Source organism: Sturnira hondurensis, unplaced genomic scaffold (genome assembly GCF_014824575.4).
Source record: "Sturnira hondurensis isolate 20B ecotype Veracruz unplaced genomic scaffold, ASM1482457v3 Scaffold0004474, whole genome shotgun sequence".
NCBI lineage: Eukaryota > Metazoa > Chordata > Mammalia > Chiroptera > Phyllostomidae > Sturnira > Sturnira hondurensis.
This window is the reverse complement of record NW_028077105.1, coordinates 6922511-6940691: the sequence shown is the minus strand read 5'-3', so window position 1 is coordinate 6940691 and position 18181 is coordinate 6922511.

Below are 18181 nucleotides of genomic sequence, written 5' to 3'. Positions count from 1 at the left end.
AGAGGCAACCCTACATTGATGTTTCTGTCCTTCTTTCCTTCCCTTCCCCTCTAAAGATAAAGTACAGTCTAAAAAAATAAAATCTTTTTTAAAAAAGAAAAGAAAAAAGAATGAGATGAAATTCAAACCTACCTGGGCATTCTGTATTTTTATTCGCTGAATTTGGCAACACTAGGTGGAAAGCACAAGAACAAAGGTGAGGCAACTACTGTAATTGTTCAGAGCAAGAAAACAAAGTTCTGAAAAGGTAGGAGAGTGGAAGATTGAGTAGAAAAGAAGGAATATAATAGTTGATTACTCTGGAAGGGTGCAGGTCACGGACGCCGATGGAAAGTAAGGAGTCAAGAGTGACCTTTATTTTCTGAATTGAGCGGATACCTTGCCTGTCTCTTAGAGACACAAAAGAAAGAGCATATTCGGGGGAAGACAAGAATTACGGTCCAGAAATTCTGAATTTAAAACGTTAGTGGGCTACTCAGATGAAAATATACAGAAGGTGGTTGGAAGTGAAAAAAATCCGGGGTAGAGAATGCTGGGTTGCTGATTCGTGAGTCACCAGCACATTATTCTCTGATAATGATCGAACAGAAACTGCACGTTAGGGTGAGAAAGGGGCCAGGACAGACCTTATCATTCTGACATTTAGAGAGCAAGGAACAGAAAAGGAACAAAGAGGCAGATGAGTGATTGAGTGTGATGACCCCAAAGAAAAGGAAAGTTCAGAAAGGAAGGTAGTGACTTCCCATTTCAGGTGATAAGAAGGACCAGCTAACCGGAAAACATCCTTGCTAAGTAACACCTACATTTATTGGAGAAGAGATGACAAACATGCTTTAAATGTGCAGCTAAGTTTGCAGAAAGTGAGAGGCAGTCCCATAGTCTATACACTAAGAGAGAACTCAACACCTGAGTGGTGAGCACGCAAACTCCTGCTGTTTCTCAGCCCCAGGGAGATTACCATTATGAGGGGAAGGGGTTAGTTTTTGTGAAGGGGCAAGAGATGAGATCTTATAATTGAAAACATTAGAAATAACCTACATAGCCCTGGCTGGCGTAGCTCCGTGGATTGAGCGCGGGCCTGTGAACCACACAATCGAGGTTCAATTCCCAGTCAGGGTACATGCCTGGGTTGCAGGCCAGTTCCCAGCAGGGGACTCACAGGAGGCAACCACACATTGATATTTCTCTCCTCTCCTTCCCCTCCCCTCTAAAGATAAATAACTAAATAAATAAATAAAAGAAATAACGTACATAAAGAGGCAACTGTACAAATTCCAGTAAGTACATATGATGACATACTACTAAATGCATTCACAGTTACGACTACGTGTATCATCATGAATAAATCTGGAAAGCAATGTTCAAAGAAAAAAGAAATCTCAGAATGATCCTCCAGTGTTTCATTTAAATAAAAATTTAAAAGTCCAAAGAACTAAGTAGTTAATTAATACATGCATAATAAGTAATAAAAATGTAAACCATCTATGATATAGTCATGGTAATGGTTACCTCTAGTGACAGAGAGAAAGAAAAAGGGCTAAAGAGAGGTATCCAAGAGCTTCTACGGTTTTTATAATGTTGTGTGCCTTTAATAAAGGGAAAAAATTGGTGTAAAATGTGAAGATTTGTCGAAGCTAGGTGGTTAGTATAAGGATCCCTGGGGTATGCTGGATATATCTTAACATAATATTTTAATAAATAAGAGAAGAACGTGAGATATCAGCTACAAGCAAGATCAGAGTGTACGGGTGTATGTACATGCACACAGGGATGTGCATGGGTGTGCGTGCATGTATGTGCTTATAGTGAGAGAGACTGAAAGTATTTTTGGACTTGAGTGGAAGTTGCCAGGGTTACTGGAAAGGGACTAGGCTGGAGTGGGTCTGCCTTGGGCCGGCCTGCGGTGTTTGAGTTCTTGACGTCATACATTTATTAAATCTGGGGACAGTGAAACCAGGAAGGGCTTAAAACAGAAGAAGCAACAGGAGAGAGCCTAGATGGGGCTGCCTTGGCTCCCTGAGAAGTCAGAGAAAACAAGGCCTTAAAGACCACGTCAGGGGGTTAATTTAACCCCGGTCGAGCTACTGGATACCCATTGGTCCCTGGATGCAACTCTCACGGGGTTTCTTAGAATTTAGGAAATGTATGCCTGTCCAGGAAGGAGAGTGGGGGGAAACGTGTGGGCATTCTCCCGGGTGGAAGAGCACAGGTAGGTCCTTTATCTTGAGAGGTTCTTTTTCTTAAATGATTTTATTTATTTATTTTTAATTTTGTTTTTATTTTTTAAATATTTTATTTATTTATTAATAGAAGGAAAGGGAGGAAGAGAGGGAGAGAAACATCAAGGCGTGGTTGCCTCTAGTGCACCCTCTACTGGGACCTGGTCCTACAACCCAGGCATGTGCATTGACTGGGAATCAAATTGGAGACCCTTTGTTTCACAGCCCACGCTCATTACACTGGACTACACCAGTGAAGGGCTTATTTTTTTAATTTTTAGAGAGAGGGGAAGGGAAGGAGAAAGAAAGGGAGAGAATCATCGATCAGTTGCCTCTCATATGTGCCCCAACTAGGGACTGTTGAGGGCAAAGGGGAACTAGCCAGAACATAGCTGTAAGGAAGCAAAAGGTGTTTTACTAACTAATGCAAAGAGGCTCCGGGACATGCCCGAAGAGCAGGGTGTGTTCCAGGATGTGGTTTAAGAGCAAAGGTTAGTCAGGCAGATAGCCATCTGGACAGTCACTAGGGAGGGAAATTTTGCCCCTATGCACGAGCTCAACTGACCAATCAGGTAAAGGAGCACGAGCCAGTGCAGCCCCTGTGCACGAGCTCAACTGACCAATCAAGTAAAGGAGCAGGAGCCAGTGCACGAGTTAACTCACCAATAATCAGTAACCCTATTGTGCCCCTGAGCCAACCGCTAACCGCCACATCTGTTTCTGTATCCAGCTTGCTTGGGCGCCTCCATAAAACCCTAAGCCTGTAAGCGTTTGGCGCGACTCTCATTTGCAGCCCTTGCGGGCACCGTGTCTCCGGACACTTTGGAGAGTTCGCCCCTGCGCAGGTTAAACTTGGCCAATAAAGTAACATCTTTGGAACCCCGAAAGTCTCCGACATTTGTTCTCGCGGTTGGTGAATGCAACAGGACCAAACCTGCAACCCAGGCGTGTTCCCTGACGGGGAATTGAATGGGAGACCCTTTGCTTTATGGGAGGAGACCCAATGAACTGAGTCCAACTAGTCAGGTGTGGGTCGAAGGTTTTTAAAGTCTTGGGGTTTAGGGAAGTTCTTAGAGGAGGATCTTAATAGACTATTCATCAGCTGCATGCTGATGTGCCAAAATGAGATTTAGTCCCCTAACTTCACTCGTCCTTGGGTGTGGTTGGCACAAATGGCAATACTTGAGTTTCTGCTTTCTATCTCCCTTAGTAGGATGACTTAAGTTGTTCACCCTCTGGTTGGGGAGAATAAAACATTTATTCGTAATTGGCCTTGGTTAAGAAAGATAGGATTTTACAATTTATTAGTTGGCTGTAAACTGCTTGGCCATTTAACTATCTGTCTCAGTTTCCTGTTCCACTTGTCCTGGCTGACTAGTCTGTCTCAGCAGGGCAAATTCACACATGCAAATGAACATATGAATGAACAGATAAAAGATGGCCTTAACACTCTCTGTCAACTCTCAAGAGAAAAGAAGCCAAAAGGCTTGACATGTGGTGAAATTTAAGAATCATTTCTGTGGGGCATGGAAGAGGAAGCTGACTACAGGTGAGCCAGTCAACCAATCAATTGATCTGGGGTCTTGAGTTCTGAAAAGTAAGTTCACCAGATGGTTGAATTCCAAATATGTGAAATGTTACGGTGTGTGCCAATGTGAAAACATCCAAACCTGTAAAAATCTTTATGAGTTTATTTGAGCCAAACTGACTACAATTGCCAGGAAACAAAACATGAATGGATCGAGAAAATGCTGTGGAAAATGGCAGTTTTGCACCTTCTTTTATACATGACGATCAAAAGAAGAGGCATAAAGGGTTATGTGAAATCCACTGGAGATAGAGGAGAGAGGTGGGACAAGGCAGTGCAGCGAAACCTCTGGGACTGGATTAAAAAGTAAAACGACAGACCCTTAGGTGGGTACAGGATAATTAACAGTCAACAAGTAACCCGATAACAACGACAGTGAAGGGATTTGTGGTCTCTGCTGAGTGGTGTGATTGTGCCCCAGGGTTTTGGGAAAAGGGAAGTTACCTTGACATTCCAAAATTAGGTTGTCATAGATTTAAATAGAAAATAGTATTGTTTAAGGCGAAGACTGGCTTTTGTTAGGGAGGATTTTGGCCGAGGACAGGACTACCCCTCGTCAATTGCTTTCAGCTAAGAAGTGTTCATTCCAGACCACCCTACAGGTTTTTTTTTAGGTCTCTGAGTGGGTAAAGCAGCCACACAGGCCTCTCCCTAAGCTTGTCAGGTTTAGTATGTGGGTCCCTTTTGTCTGTGTGTGTGTGTATGTGTGTAGATACTTCTCAATCTAACTATCTATGTTTTCTAACACATCAGTGCACTTCACATTTCTGCTTGGTTTCAATGCCTGTTGCAAACTTGTGGAGACCGGGAAACAGGACTGAGTGGAGACACAGTCAGAGAGGGGCGTTCCTGCTCCCCCTCTTTTATCTATACAATCAAGGAGTGACTGTAAGCCATAAACAAACCATTTGGCTTTTCTAAGCCTCATGCCTTCTAAGTTTGTTGTTTGGGGAATTGAATTATGTGCCACTGGGCTTTGGGAAGTAGGCCTAAATGATCCAATTTTGGTTTATTAAAGAACAAATTGAATGTGCCCAGGAAAAGAAACAGTTAAAATTAAATAGCAAATGAAACCAGGGCTAAATCAGACACAGGGAATGTGTTGTTATCTAAAATTATTGTAGTTCTTTTAAGTATGAAGTAGCTTATTATGGATAAAGGTCAGTTTTCACTGCTTCTCCTGTGGCAATACCAGGAAACTGGTGTTGTCTGTTCAATTGGAAAGGTGAGTGTTTACCCTCCTAATCTGTGGGAGCAGCTGGGGGTGCTCGAAGTTGGATCAGAGGTATTCCCTGGTGGGCCACGTTGCTTTGTGGTTAGACACTCGAGTTACTTACTCTCTTCACGTAAAAATGAGCATAAAAGTGGTACCTGAGAATTAGATAACTTGAGATTTATAAAGCACTTAGAGTGGCTGGCACGTGTAAGCGCTGTGTGAGTGTGAGATTCATAAATTAGTTCCGCACCTCCAAAACTTTCACCAGCTGCTGCAGACGAGCTTTACCCAGAACACAGGCCTGGGATCTGCTTTCTCACGGAGGGGCACACTGCAGCCAGCCCTTCTCAGGAGGCCCCTGGGACTCTCCACTGTTCTGTGATAACAATCTACCTCTGCAGCCCTCTCATTTTACAAGTTTGGGATGGCTACAACACAGCGACAATCATTTACATCATCTCAGTGCCGTGTAAGGGCCCAGGGGAGGGGCCTGCCAACAAAGCAGTGGTTTGCTCTCTTCCCTCTCCTCAGATAATTTGGGAGCCACTGGTTCACTATATTAAAGGCTTAATAGTACTTTCAAACACTGATTGTGAAATTGTTGTTGGATAATCTTTCTGAAAGGCAGTGTCTCAGAAACCTTAAGAAATGTGCTGGTTTCAGTTTTAGCCATTTATTTTTAGGTAAAAATTGGCAAGTGCTCAAAAATGTATGAATGATCCTCTTGTATTGTTGGTTAAAGTGATGTTGAAAAGTAAGGAACTACCTACACGTTTGACAATACTAAACTGATTAATAAATGATGGTGTGCTTATATATTTCAATGTATATAGGGCAGTAAGAGTTTTTAAATAAAAAAATTATTCATGGTCTATTGTTATATAAAAACCAAGTTACAAAACCGTGTAGAGAATTTGATTCCATTTTTTAAAAAGGAGACAACTTTCATATGTTTATATTTGGATAGAAAAACCTTCAAAGAATCCAGATGAAATTTATGGTAATTATTTCTGGATAGTGGTACTTTGAGTGGTTTTAATTTGCTTATTTTCTTTTTTAAAAGATTTTATTTATTTATTTTTAGAGAGAGGGGAAGGGAAGGAGAAAGAGGGAGAGAGGTATGGTTGCCTCTGGTGCGCCCCCTACTGGGGACCTGGCCTGCAACCCAGGCATGTGCCCTGACTGGGAATTGAATCCTTCAGTTTGCGGGTTGGCACTCAATCCACTGAGCTACACCAGCTGGGCACCTATTATCTTTTTGTTTATATTTCTTCTTAGATAGCTGCGGTGGCTAAGAAAGGACTGAGAGGAAAAAAGGTCCAATTAAGGGCTTTTATTAGTGGTGAGACTCTGCAATCAAGTGGACTGAGTCCAAGCAGACTACAGTGGCAAGGAAAGGGTAGAAGAGTTTTTCACCGAGTGTAAAAGACTCCTGGGGAGGCCAGATCACCCTGCTGATCTGCCCCAGGTGTCCTGGCTATAGGTGTTTGCAAGACAATGCCCTCTGATCAGGGATGGCTGATTCTGAGACAGATAGTGAGGAGATTTATGGCCCTTGTGTCCGGGGGTGGGGGGGGGGGAAGCTGGCGGGGAGGGGCAGTGAGCATTCAACAGGTTTACAGCAGGATGCTGACAGCCATGCCTCAGTTGCTTCTGACAATGAGGAATCTCGTGGTCAGGTAGGCTAACGTCTGTCTCCCAGCACACCTTCTTTGTCCCAGCACAGGCGGTGGCTGTGCTGGGACACAGGCTATGTCTCAGTACATTCTAACCTTTCTAAATTGTCTTCAGTGATCATGAATAGAATGCATAAGGGCAAAAAAGGGAGGGCAAAAGTGGATATTTTAAAGAGGCATTTTGTCGGTTTGACTAGTTTTTGTCACCCAGTTATTTGGAAAGAAAGTTTCCATGCATTCCAAGAAGCCGTAGGGGAGGCAAGTCTTCCTTTTATTTCCTAAATTCTGTGGCTGAGCCTGAGAATTACACCAACAGAAGGCAGATTATCAGAAGAAGAGCACACACACTTTATTTAATATTTGTGTGCATGCATGGTGCTCTTCGCAATAAAGATGATGACCAGAAGAAGCTATGAAGCCCCACAGCTCACACATTTTTTAAAAACAAAGAATGGTAAGTTGTAGAGAGGTGATAAGACAAAGAGGCTTGGGCTAGGGGCAATACACTGTAAAACAGTAACTGGGAAACATATGGCGGAAACTAATGGAAGTTAGAGGTTGTTGTAGTAGGTTCGTTTGTCACAAGTCTCTGGTGCTAAGAATGTTCTTCTCTGCCTGGCACAGAGCGGGCAGCTTTCTCATGAGAAATTTTATGGCCTAGTTTTAGGTATAAAGGGAGAGGTCAGAGAACCCTTTCTACGTCTCCCATTTTTTCCAGTGCTTTCAGCTCAAAATAATCAGTACACCACAGCAGCATTCTTTGGGTTGTGTGTTTGACCCCTTCGGGGCCACAGCTGGCCTGAGGAAAGTCATGTCTTTCTCCGGACTCTGCTGGTGATTCACTGCCCTATAGACTGTGTGAAAGCTGGTGGTGTAAACAGGAGTTCGGAGAAGTGGTTCAATGACCCTAACCGCTTCCTGCCTCCTCCCCCCGCCTCCTCACCTCACCTTATGCTCCGTGGGAAAGACGATCTCTCTCGCCTGAGGTCAAAAGTGCTTCACTATCTAGGGTCTCAAAAGGGGAAAAAAAAGGAGACAACAATCCTATCTCGACCTAGTAATCAACCGTGAGCTTCTAAACCACAGGGCTCTCTTTTGTTAAACTAATTATCTTGGTTGAAAGCATATCTTGGAGTTACTCCCCAAAGACAGGTCTCCAGGACAAGGAAAAGATTTGAAGCTTTTGGCTAACAACTCCTAGCGGTGATGCCAACACGTCTACGGCTGTTCTCAGGGTTTTCTGGCAGATTTCCAAAGCCCAGAGGTCTGAAGAGTCGAAATAAGAAAGGACAGAGAAAGATGGGATTCTTCCCTCTGTGCGTGTGTGGCCGCCCGCCCGGAGCTCTTCTTCCAGGCTGCGGCCACGGCCACGGCCACGGCCACGGCCACGGCCACGGCCACGGCCACGGCTGAGGGCCCACCGCCCAGCCTGACTGCCTGTGCCCCCAAGGCTCACTGTGTCTCCGGCCACAGGGTTCATTTTGTTTCTTTTTAAATATATATATTTTATTTTTCTATTAGAGTTGATTTACAGTATTATGTTGGTTTCAGGTGTACAACCCAGTGATTAGGCATTTATGTAGCTTGCGAAGTAATCACCCCAGTAAGTCCAGTACCTATCTGACTCACACACAGTTATTAGAATATTACTGACCTATGCTGTTCTTTACATCCCCATGACTAGTCCGTAACTGTCCATTTGAACTTCTTAATTCCTTCACCTTTTCACCCATTCCCGCCACCTACCACCCACCCCCAACAACCATCCCACGTGGCAACTGTCAAAATGTTTTGCCAAGGGGGTTCTTTTTGTGTGTAGTGGCCAGAGCTTCCAGGTGCCACTAACTTGTTTCCCACCTGGGATTTCCCTTTTCGTTCGAGTACTCCAGGTTCAATTCAGGGGTCTGTGGGCCCATCCTAGGGGAAGGAGTGTGGCTGGGAGAGGCATTTTCGTGTGCCAGTGGAGACCCACAGCTCGGGGCCTGCTTCAGCAGACTTTCTGAGCCTCAGTCTCTGCCTTGGTAAAATGAAAATAAAAATAGGGCCTACTTCCAGAAGTCACTATGAGGATTAAATTTAATTGTGTCCTTAAATGCAGGCATGTAACAAGTACTTAATACGAGTCAGCATGAGCAAAGAACAGCTTTGGGGGAGTTAAGGATTTGATTCCAGTTTGAGAGGTGGCGGAAGGGCAAGTTGGACTGAGTTTACGCCTGGGATTCATTGAGTCGGGGAACGTGACTACCCCCAGCTCCAGTGGAGCCAGCTGGGCAGTTACTTCCTCAGTAAAAGTACTTTCTACTCCCTAACCCCAAGCCATAGTATTTAACACAGCACTACCCTTCATGAAGGTGATGTTTTGGATGTCTGTGTTCTTAAATTGTTCTTAAATTTATGCCATCAGAATCTCAGACGTGCCTTCATTTGCCAGGAACATTACCAGAGAAAAAGAACGCTGCTTCTCATGCTGTCAGTTTCCTTGCAAGGGGGACACCAGGAAGCTCAGAAGACTCAGGTTATTTGAGAATAGTAGGAAGCAGTGAACTATTAAATACAAAAAATAAAGGAAAACCGTCAACTGTTCTTATGCTGACCACTGCAGCTGGCAACAGCACATTGAATGTCAGTTGCAAAACGTGATTGCTTTCAAAGGACCTTTTCATATGTTTCCCAAGGTCTTTCTGAAAGGATTCCTTTCTTCATGAATGTGGCTGTTAAAGAGGGCCTCTGCAAACCAAGATGAGTTTGAAGGTAAGCACGGTTCTTAAAGGAACGGAAGCTTGATTCAGAAATGGTTATTGAACTGGAGACATCCCAGTGACTTTGCCACTCAGGTGTACCAACTTTTGTCTTTTTCAAAGCAGACCCCACGTCCTACGTTCCTCAAGTCCCATTGGGGGAATCAGTGGGCAGCTCTGGGTGCAGGGGCCCGTCCTGCCTGTGCGTCAGTGCGCTTTGCTGCGAGATAGGGCTGCTACGCTGGCATGTCAGGCTGCACTCCCTGTGTCCTTTCAGTTACAAAGTCCCTGTGATCCCTGGAAGGGTTTCTCCACCTCCACCCCTTAGTCAAACATTTGTCCAAAAGACAGAATACTTGTTTTCTCTTCTGAATCTTCACTGATCCTAACCTCTGCGAACTTTTACGATGACCCTCTGTTAATGTGAGAGCAGTGTTCAGGGCCTGGGGAGAGGAAACTGGCCGTTCAGAAGTCACATCTTCCAGTGTTCCTGGTACGCCTGGGGAGAAATGTGTCGGTGTGCCTCAGAGAGCAGACGCTTTAAAGCTAAAGCGAGGATTAAGTGAGGATAACGCACCAGAGAGTGCCTGACTCAGAGATGCGTCACAAATGTTCAGCCTTTTCCTGCTTTTCCACCCCAATCTGCAGCACCCATTCATTAACAGAGGCAGCCATTATGTGTCCCCAGAATCTTTATTTCTTCTGGGCAAACACCTGTTTTTTCTTTGCAGTTGCCCCTCAGACAAGAGAGTCCGTGTCCCCCCTGCTGATCTTTGGATTGTCCTCAGCTTAACATTCCTTTTCATTTCAATTGTGTGTGGAGCTCAGTGAGGTAACCTTCACAGAAGGGAGTAGCCTTTATATTTCTTACTACCTGAGACTGGTTTTAACGTATGTCCTTTAAAGCCAAGCTGTGGCTTGTGCAATTTACTGTAGGAAAACGCAACTGCAGAAGCCCTATGGCCATCTGCTGTCCCTCAGTAAATGTATTTCAGCTCGCCTCTCAGAAGTAGTTGGAAATGGCTCGGAAATCTTCAGAGCCGTGTCCCTGTGTGTACACCACTTTAATTTGTGAGAAGGAACTATTCAGAATGGCCTCCCTGTCTGTCTCCCAATCTCACCCATCTTGTGTTGCTATATCCTCTCTTTGAAGTTTGTTCTTCCGTTCTTGGTCTGAGGTGCATTCTTCCTGAAAGAAAACTGAAAAGCATAATCAATCACATTTTTTATTCCTGCTTTTTCTCTGTCTTTTGTCAATATTAAAATATTTGCCACAAGAAATGAGGCTGTGTTCTTGAGTCCTCTAACTTCGCATACTATTAATGGGACCACTGTGTTGTTCTGGGTGTTGTTTATCATTTAAGAAACCCTGGCATTAGACAATTGTGTGTTTCAGTCGCTGCTGTATTCCAGTAGCTACCTGAACTGCTGAAGCTCTCACAGAGAAACCTGGAAGGACGTATGCTGTTCACGAATCTTAACATTTTCAGAGGGTGCTAAAGTGAACAGATATTTTTAAGTGTTCAAGCTATAGTTACATCTTATAGAACACTAAAAATATATAACATTATATTTTTAACTATTTTGTATAAGAATATCATGATGACTATTGGGGTAGATGATTGTCTAACCACTAAACTGTACACCTGAAACCAACGCAAAATTAAATTGAAAAAAAATAAAAATATTGTGATATCAGTAATGACTACACCTATGAAACCCATGTCACGCTGGGTGCTTCAAGAAGAATCGTTACAGTGATTCGATTGTTTACATTTTCACAACCTGGGAAACTGAAGCGTCGGAGTACGGAGCTCACGCAACCAGAAGGTGCAGAGCTAGTTTTGGAGCTCACGTTTGCCTGCTCGAAGCCTGCAGTCCTCCCTGTGTTCCCTGCCCACTGACTCCCTGTCGTCTGTTTGAAGAATATTTATCGAGTGGCTGCTGTATGCGCCGGGCACGGTTCTAAGTGTTTAGGGAACACCTGTGAGCGAAAGCAAGCTTCCTGCCCTTCAGAGTTTTAGAGTCCGGTGGGAGAGACGGACAGAAGAAACAGCACTTCACTTCTTGGAGACCTTTCTGAATTTCTCACACAGAGATAAGGAAGAGATAAGCACTGCATATACTCACTCTCACAGGGCCACTAGGCTCTTGGGAGGGGCTCAGTTCATTTAGTTAATTTCAGTGATTTTTCCCCACACGCGCAATTGTGACCTTCTTGGGGCAAGCCAGATTCAGATGTGGAAAAACTGTGATAATGTGTCTGTATCTACTTTTACAAGGTTTTAGGTCTATTGCTGGGCCTGTAAAATCTGAACAAGCCAAGGTGCCCTGTGGCTTTCGTGACCTGCACCCTGCTCCTTAAGGGAGTCTGTCCCTCAACCATCAGAGAACTCCACTAGAGAATAAACTAGATTCAATATCGCAGACCGATCTCACCATATCAGTCTGCTTATTGCTTCTGAAGATTTGAACAGCGGTGGGGGGGTTGCCTGAGGGAGTGGAGGGTGTTGTGTAGATGCGGGGGTGGGAGGAGGAAGAAAAATCAGGACACCTGTAATAGCATAATCAATAAAATATATAATTAAAAATGTTTATAATTAAAAGATAACACCTTTAGCTCTGGCTGGTGTAGCTCAGTGGATTGAGTGCTGGCCTGTGAACCAGAGGGTCAGCAGTTTGATTCCCAGTCAGGGCACATGGCTAGGTTGCAGTCCAGGTCCTCAGTTGGGGTTGTGCAAGAGGCAACCACACAGTGATGCTTCTCTCCCTCTTTCTCTTTCTCTTCCCCCCTCTATAAATAAATAAACAAACAAACAGACAAATAAATACAATATCTTTAAATAGAACATAAAAATGTATTACGTTTAAATTAGAGGATATTTTCCTTTTTCTCAGCTTAGTCTTAGCTTAATAAAGGGTGAACTCTGATATCACAATTTTTTATGTAAAAAATTAAATAGTGCTTCTTTTTTATATACCACAGCTGGGTATATCTTTTTGTAAGTTCTGGCTGTATACTGCCAAAGTGTGATGTGTTATTAAACCCCAACATTTCTTAACCTAAAAAGAAAAGATTTGAGTATATTTTCTCAGTTTTTCATACCTCCCTCTGCAGCATAAATGAAAATATGTGCCTTTGGCTGCTACAGATAGCAGATATGTATATTTAGAAATATACATATTTCTAAACTCTCTAAGCATCATACTTTTATCTATAAGATGGTATAATAACAGGATACATCAGAGATGTTTTATGGGTTAATATATGTGAAGAGTTACTATGCACTAACCACAGCATCTGGTACAGAACAAGTGTCCTAAAGATTTGTTTTTAATACAGAGAAGTTGTGTGAAACATTGTCATTATGCAGTATGGTGGGGTTAGAATCCAAAGTCCAATAATCTCTATTTGCGGCTGAATAGATTCCTTGAGTTTTTCTTGGATGGCTTCTCCTCATTAAAAAAAATGTGACATCTGGATATGATGAAATATGATATGAAATAGATTAAAACAGTTGGAAAGGTAGCAAGTCTTAACTATCAAAACATTCCTATTTTGTAAAGAAGTGTGCACTTATTCAGTGCAGGGAACAATGATGGGTTGATCTAGGCACTGGGGACCCTTTGGAACAGATGTCGTCAGCTCTATCCCCTTCAGAATTCATAACCTCCTCTCCATCTGTCTTCTGTAGGTTGTTGTCTTTTCTCAATATTAGTGGCATGGCTGAAAAGCACCTGAGATGGTGAATTCTCCTACATACTTCCTCTACTCTTGAATTAGTTGACTAAAATCTCAGCAGCAAACAAATCCCTACAAATGTACATCTGTGTAGCAATTGAGAACAATTACAATTCCGGATTAAAAACCTACCCATGTAACTGCCATTGAAGGAACATGCGTAAGGATCTTGCCCTAAATTGGCAGAGCTCCAAACAGGGGGCAGAATATCTAGATGAGCTCAGGAAATCCTCTGGTTGCCGTCAGGTAGAAAAGAGACATAGTCCTAGTGCAATCTCCCCAGGGCAGCTTCTCACAGTGCTACTCAATGTCTGTGGGATTTGGGGATGGTCAGGGTTCTTTCTCACCTCTGGGCCCAGCCTCTTCACCTCTTTTACCTCACCTACTCTGATCATCCTCCACTAGCTCTGCCCCAGGCACATTGGCCTCCTGGGCATTTCTCCGACAGGCGGGGGAAAGTCCAGCCTCCGAGCTGCACTAACTGTACTCCTCCTTCTGTACCACTCTGTCCACAGATAGCCTCCCTCACATCCTCCGGGTCTTTACTTACGTTACCTGCTCGGTGAGGCCTCCGCTGGCCACCATGATTAACATTGCAACCACCTCTGTCTAATACACTGTCTTCCTCCCTGCTTATTCCCCATAGAATTTACCACTGGCTCTTGTACTGTAGGTCTTAGTTATTTATTTTTCTTCTTGTCTGCACCCCACAGATAAACTGTCAGTGCCAAGACAGGCAGGGATTTGTGTCTCAGTCACTGGTACCATCCCAATGCCAGCCATACAGTAGGCTACCAGTACCTCTCTATCTGATACATGGGTAGATGCCCATGAAAAAGTGTGTGTAAGGGCCTTGCTGGTGGTGGCAATGGTTGGAGTGGAGATTAAAATAGTTTGAAAGGTAGCAGGGTGGTCAGACTGCCCATGAGGTGGGCAGATGGAGGGACTGAGAGGATCTTTGGGCCTGGTAAGATCTAGCTTGTTTCTGACCTGCTGGCTCTATGTTGTAAGTAGGTCAGACCTCTATTGAGCACTTAAGGGCAACCGTGTCACTGTATTAAATTAAAGCACCATTTTCTGTAAACAGAACCCTGAGGAAGACAACTCGGGAGCCCTGGGGTCACCGGGATGGAGGACATCATAGGCTGTCAGAATATGGATGGGACAGCTTTAAGAGGGTGGCTGAGCAGCGACAACCCTGGGATGCAGCAGAAACCAGGGCAACCCGAAAACTTTGGGTTATGGAGCATCATTTCGTACCAAGCCGCTGTGTTCTCAGAGCTCTCTTACGTGTACTTTCTGTAACACCCTGGTCCCGATGTCCCTCGCCTTTGACTCTGGGCTTTTTCATCCTGTGTTAATGAAGGGATGCTCCATCCTCTTCCACTTGTCCCCTTGGATGTGGTTCCTGGTTTACCTTGTTCACCAGTTTCTGCTTCTTTCTTTTATCTAGGTAACTTGTGCTGTCCCGAAGAGGGAGTGCCGTCAGAGGTAAGGTTCGACAAAGGCTGGAAAATGCATAAGCCAACGGATTTCAGAGTCCCTTTTGACCTCAGCGGACACGCTCATTCGTCACAGCATTTTCAGATGCTTAGTGCCCTCGACCGCTCTCTCTTCCTTCCGCGTCAGAGTCAGCTCCTGAGTTGCCATAAACTTTCTCCACTAATATTTAAATGCCAGATAGAACATATTCTGTTATTCCTTTCAAGAATATTTGCATTTTGGTAAATAAAGTGTTAATACAGATGCTCCTTAATTTATGATGAGGTTATATTTCGATAAATCCATCATGAGTTGAAATATCGTAAGTCAAAAGGCATTTAATACCAAACCATAGCTTAGCCTCACCTACTTTAATGTGCTCAGAACGCTTACACTGACCTACAGTTGGGAAAAGTTGTCTAATACAAAGCCTATTTTATAATCAGTGTTGAATAGCTCATGTACTTTATGCAAAACCAGGAGACACCATATCTAAAAAGTGCTGGCACAGAATACACAGGCAGGGGTGTCCAACCTGCGGCCTGTGGGCCACATGTGGCCCAGCATGGCTTTGAATACGGCTCAACACAAAATTGTCAATTTACTTAAAGCCTTTCTTTTACTCATCAGTTTTCATTAGTGTTGGTGTATTTAATGTGTGGCCCAAGACAACCCCTCTTCTTCCAGGGTGGCCCAGAGATGCCGAAAGGTGGGACACCCTGCTTCAAGTACCCTCTGTTTCCCCTCCCGTGTGGCTGGAGGGGATCTGTCACTCGCTGCCCCTGCCCGGCATCGGGCCACGTATCCCTTGCCTGAGAAAAGAGCAGAACTCAGAATTCTGTGTGTGGTTTCTGCTGAGGGCTTATCACTTTAGCACCGCCATAAAGTCAAAAGTAAGCTGAACTATCATAAATCAGGAACCATCTAGAGAGGTACATAAAGTGTTAGGCCAATCAAAGCCATTCCTAATATAGTAATTATGTAATTCCAGCATCTGCTGGTAACTGGTGGGGTGCTGGAATCTGGAGGCTTTGGGGTTTTTTTGTTTGTTTGTTTTTTTTAATAAGATTTTATTTATTTATTTTTAGAGAGAGAGAAGGGAAGGAAAAAGAAAGGGAGAGAAACATCAAACATCAATGCGTGGTTGCCTCTTGTGCACCCCTTCCTGGGGATCTGGCCAGAAACACAGGCGTGTCCCCTTACTGGGAATCGAAGCAGGAACCGTTTGGTTTACAGGCCAGCACTCGGTCCACTGAGTCACACCAGCCAGGGCTGGAGGCTGTAGTTTCTGACATCAGAGTCTATGTCAGTGAGTACGTAGAGGAGATGGAGTCGCTCTTGCCTGGCACCTTCATATCTGTTCTTCCTAGGGCTGGGGATCCTGAGGACTCTCAAATATTGATCTATGTACAATAGACGCTTTATTAAAAACATTTTATCTATCAATCTATTTATTTTTAGAGAGAGGGGAAGAGAGGGAGAGGAACATCAATGTGAGGGAGAAACATCAACCAGCTGCTTCTTGAACACACCCAGACCAGGCACCAAGCCGGCAACCCAGGCATGCTCCCTGACCTGGAATCAAATGGGTGACCTTTCACCTCTTGGGATGATGCCCGACCAGCCGAGCCACACTGGCTAGGATGGCGTTCTATGTTTGATTAGAGAATATAGAGACAATAAAATCTTTAGACTTCACTCTTCTGGAATCACCATTGATTAAGAAGAAATATAATTATTCAATAACTCTTAGATATAGAAATCGAGCCAATTCATCACCCTGGTGCTTAGTGAGTGGTAAACTGATTTTCATTTTTGTTTCTCTGTAAGAAATAAAGATTACATAATTATATATATGCATTTATATTTCCTGCATATATGATTTTAACTTTGTTTATGGGTTTTGTGTGTGTGGTATTTTTTTTTTGAGAAGTATTAGTGCATTTTCCCTAGCAGAGCCATATTCCAGGCATTGGAGACTCAGAAACTATTAATCATGAAAACATTCTTTCTGGTTGCAGTAATGAAGTCTAGTATCAATGCATTTCTCCATGGTTACTTAGCAAAACACTTGAGCAAGCCCAGATAGACAAGCGTGAACTCGGTTTCCCCTTCCCCTCTTCCTTCCTACTTTTCTCTCAGGAGACTAGTAAGGAAGAGAATTGCTCTTTCTGGGATGGCCACCCTCTCTGTATGTATCCACACTCAGAGCTCTGCCCAGTCCTTCTCCAGACACATAGCTTCAGCTTCACAGGGGACCCTTCAGCATTGGGGTCACAGTTTCTACAGGACAGCTGACCAAGGAAAAGGAGGGTGGGGCAAACGCAGGGCATCTGTGCCCTGGGCCCGGGCTGAGGGAGGCTGGGTTTCTCTCCCTTTCACCCTGGGAAGCCGGTGGTCTTGTTGACATCCACTCTCAGTACAGATCCTGGCTTTGGCATGAAAACCAGACAGATTCTCACAAGGAGCAGAAAGAACAAAAAAGTATGAACAGCATTTCAAGATTTCAAAATCTGTTCCTCCCTTAGAAAACCAAATAAGCAACACATGGTTTGAAATTTCAAAATAAGCATTTTTATTTGGTTTTCCAAATATAAAATCGTATCACAATATTGATATATTTTTTGAAACACATATGCCTCATTAAAGTCTAATATACCACAGAAGTCCTTTGACCTGAAAGAGAAGTCTAGTATCACTGGGGGTCTCCCCAGGGGTCCTAGCCCCCTGGGGCTTGGAGGTGGGGTGTGGAGAACCTCTGGAATCACCCAGTTCCCTGCTCAGCAGAGGGCTCACCTTTAAAACAACTCCTGCTGTGTCGGTTCTACTAGGACACAAGGGAAGGGATTTGGCAGTTATCCCAGCGATTTGATTATGGGGAACAGCCAACTGAAAGAACTCACCCTACAAATATGTTTTCTTTCTTCCCTTCCAGTGTGCCTGATGTTTTTGAAATAAAGTGGATGATTCCCACATTTAAAGCTTGTGCACAGATTGATCTTCATACCGGTGACAAATTTAGAAACATGGTATGCTAGGTGAGCTGCATATTTTGTTAGGAGCTTAATTATTTTTCATTGTAAGCTCGTTATTATTGCAGGAGAATAATTTTTAAAAGGGCTGTTTCTTTAACAGGATAGTATCTTTCAAGGACTTCCTTCTACCACGAGTCAGAGAGTAATCTATAGTCAACAAAACCTCCACTTATTCATGATAATAATAGTACAATTTTGTGCTGTTATGTCTGACTACATTATGGATATCATATAGTAATAACACATCTTTGGAAAGAAAATAAACAGGAGATACTGAGGGCCGGGAAAGAGGCCCAAGGGCTTTCAGAATCTTCCTTGTGAAAGGATCCTTGAATGGTGTTAATTATCTGAATGTTGATGTCACTTTGGGGTAACAGACTAAAAAGAAGTGACAATAGGCCAGGGTATAGTTTTTTTAAAAAAAGGAATGTTAAGCAGCAAACAAATCTTGTGCTATCTCTTTGGGAATGAAGGTCTCCATGGGG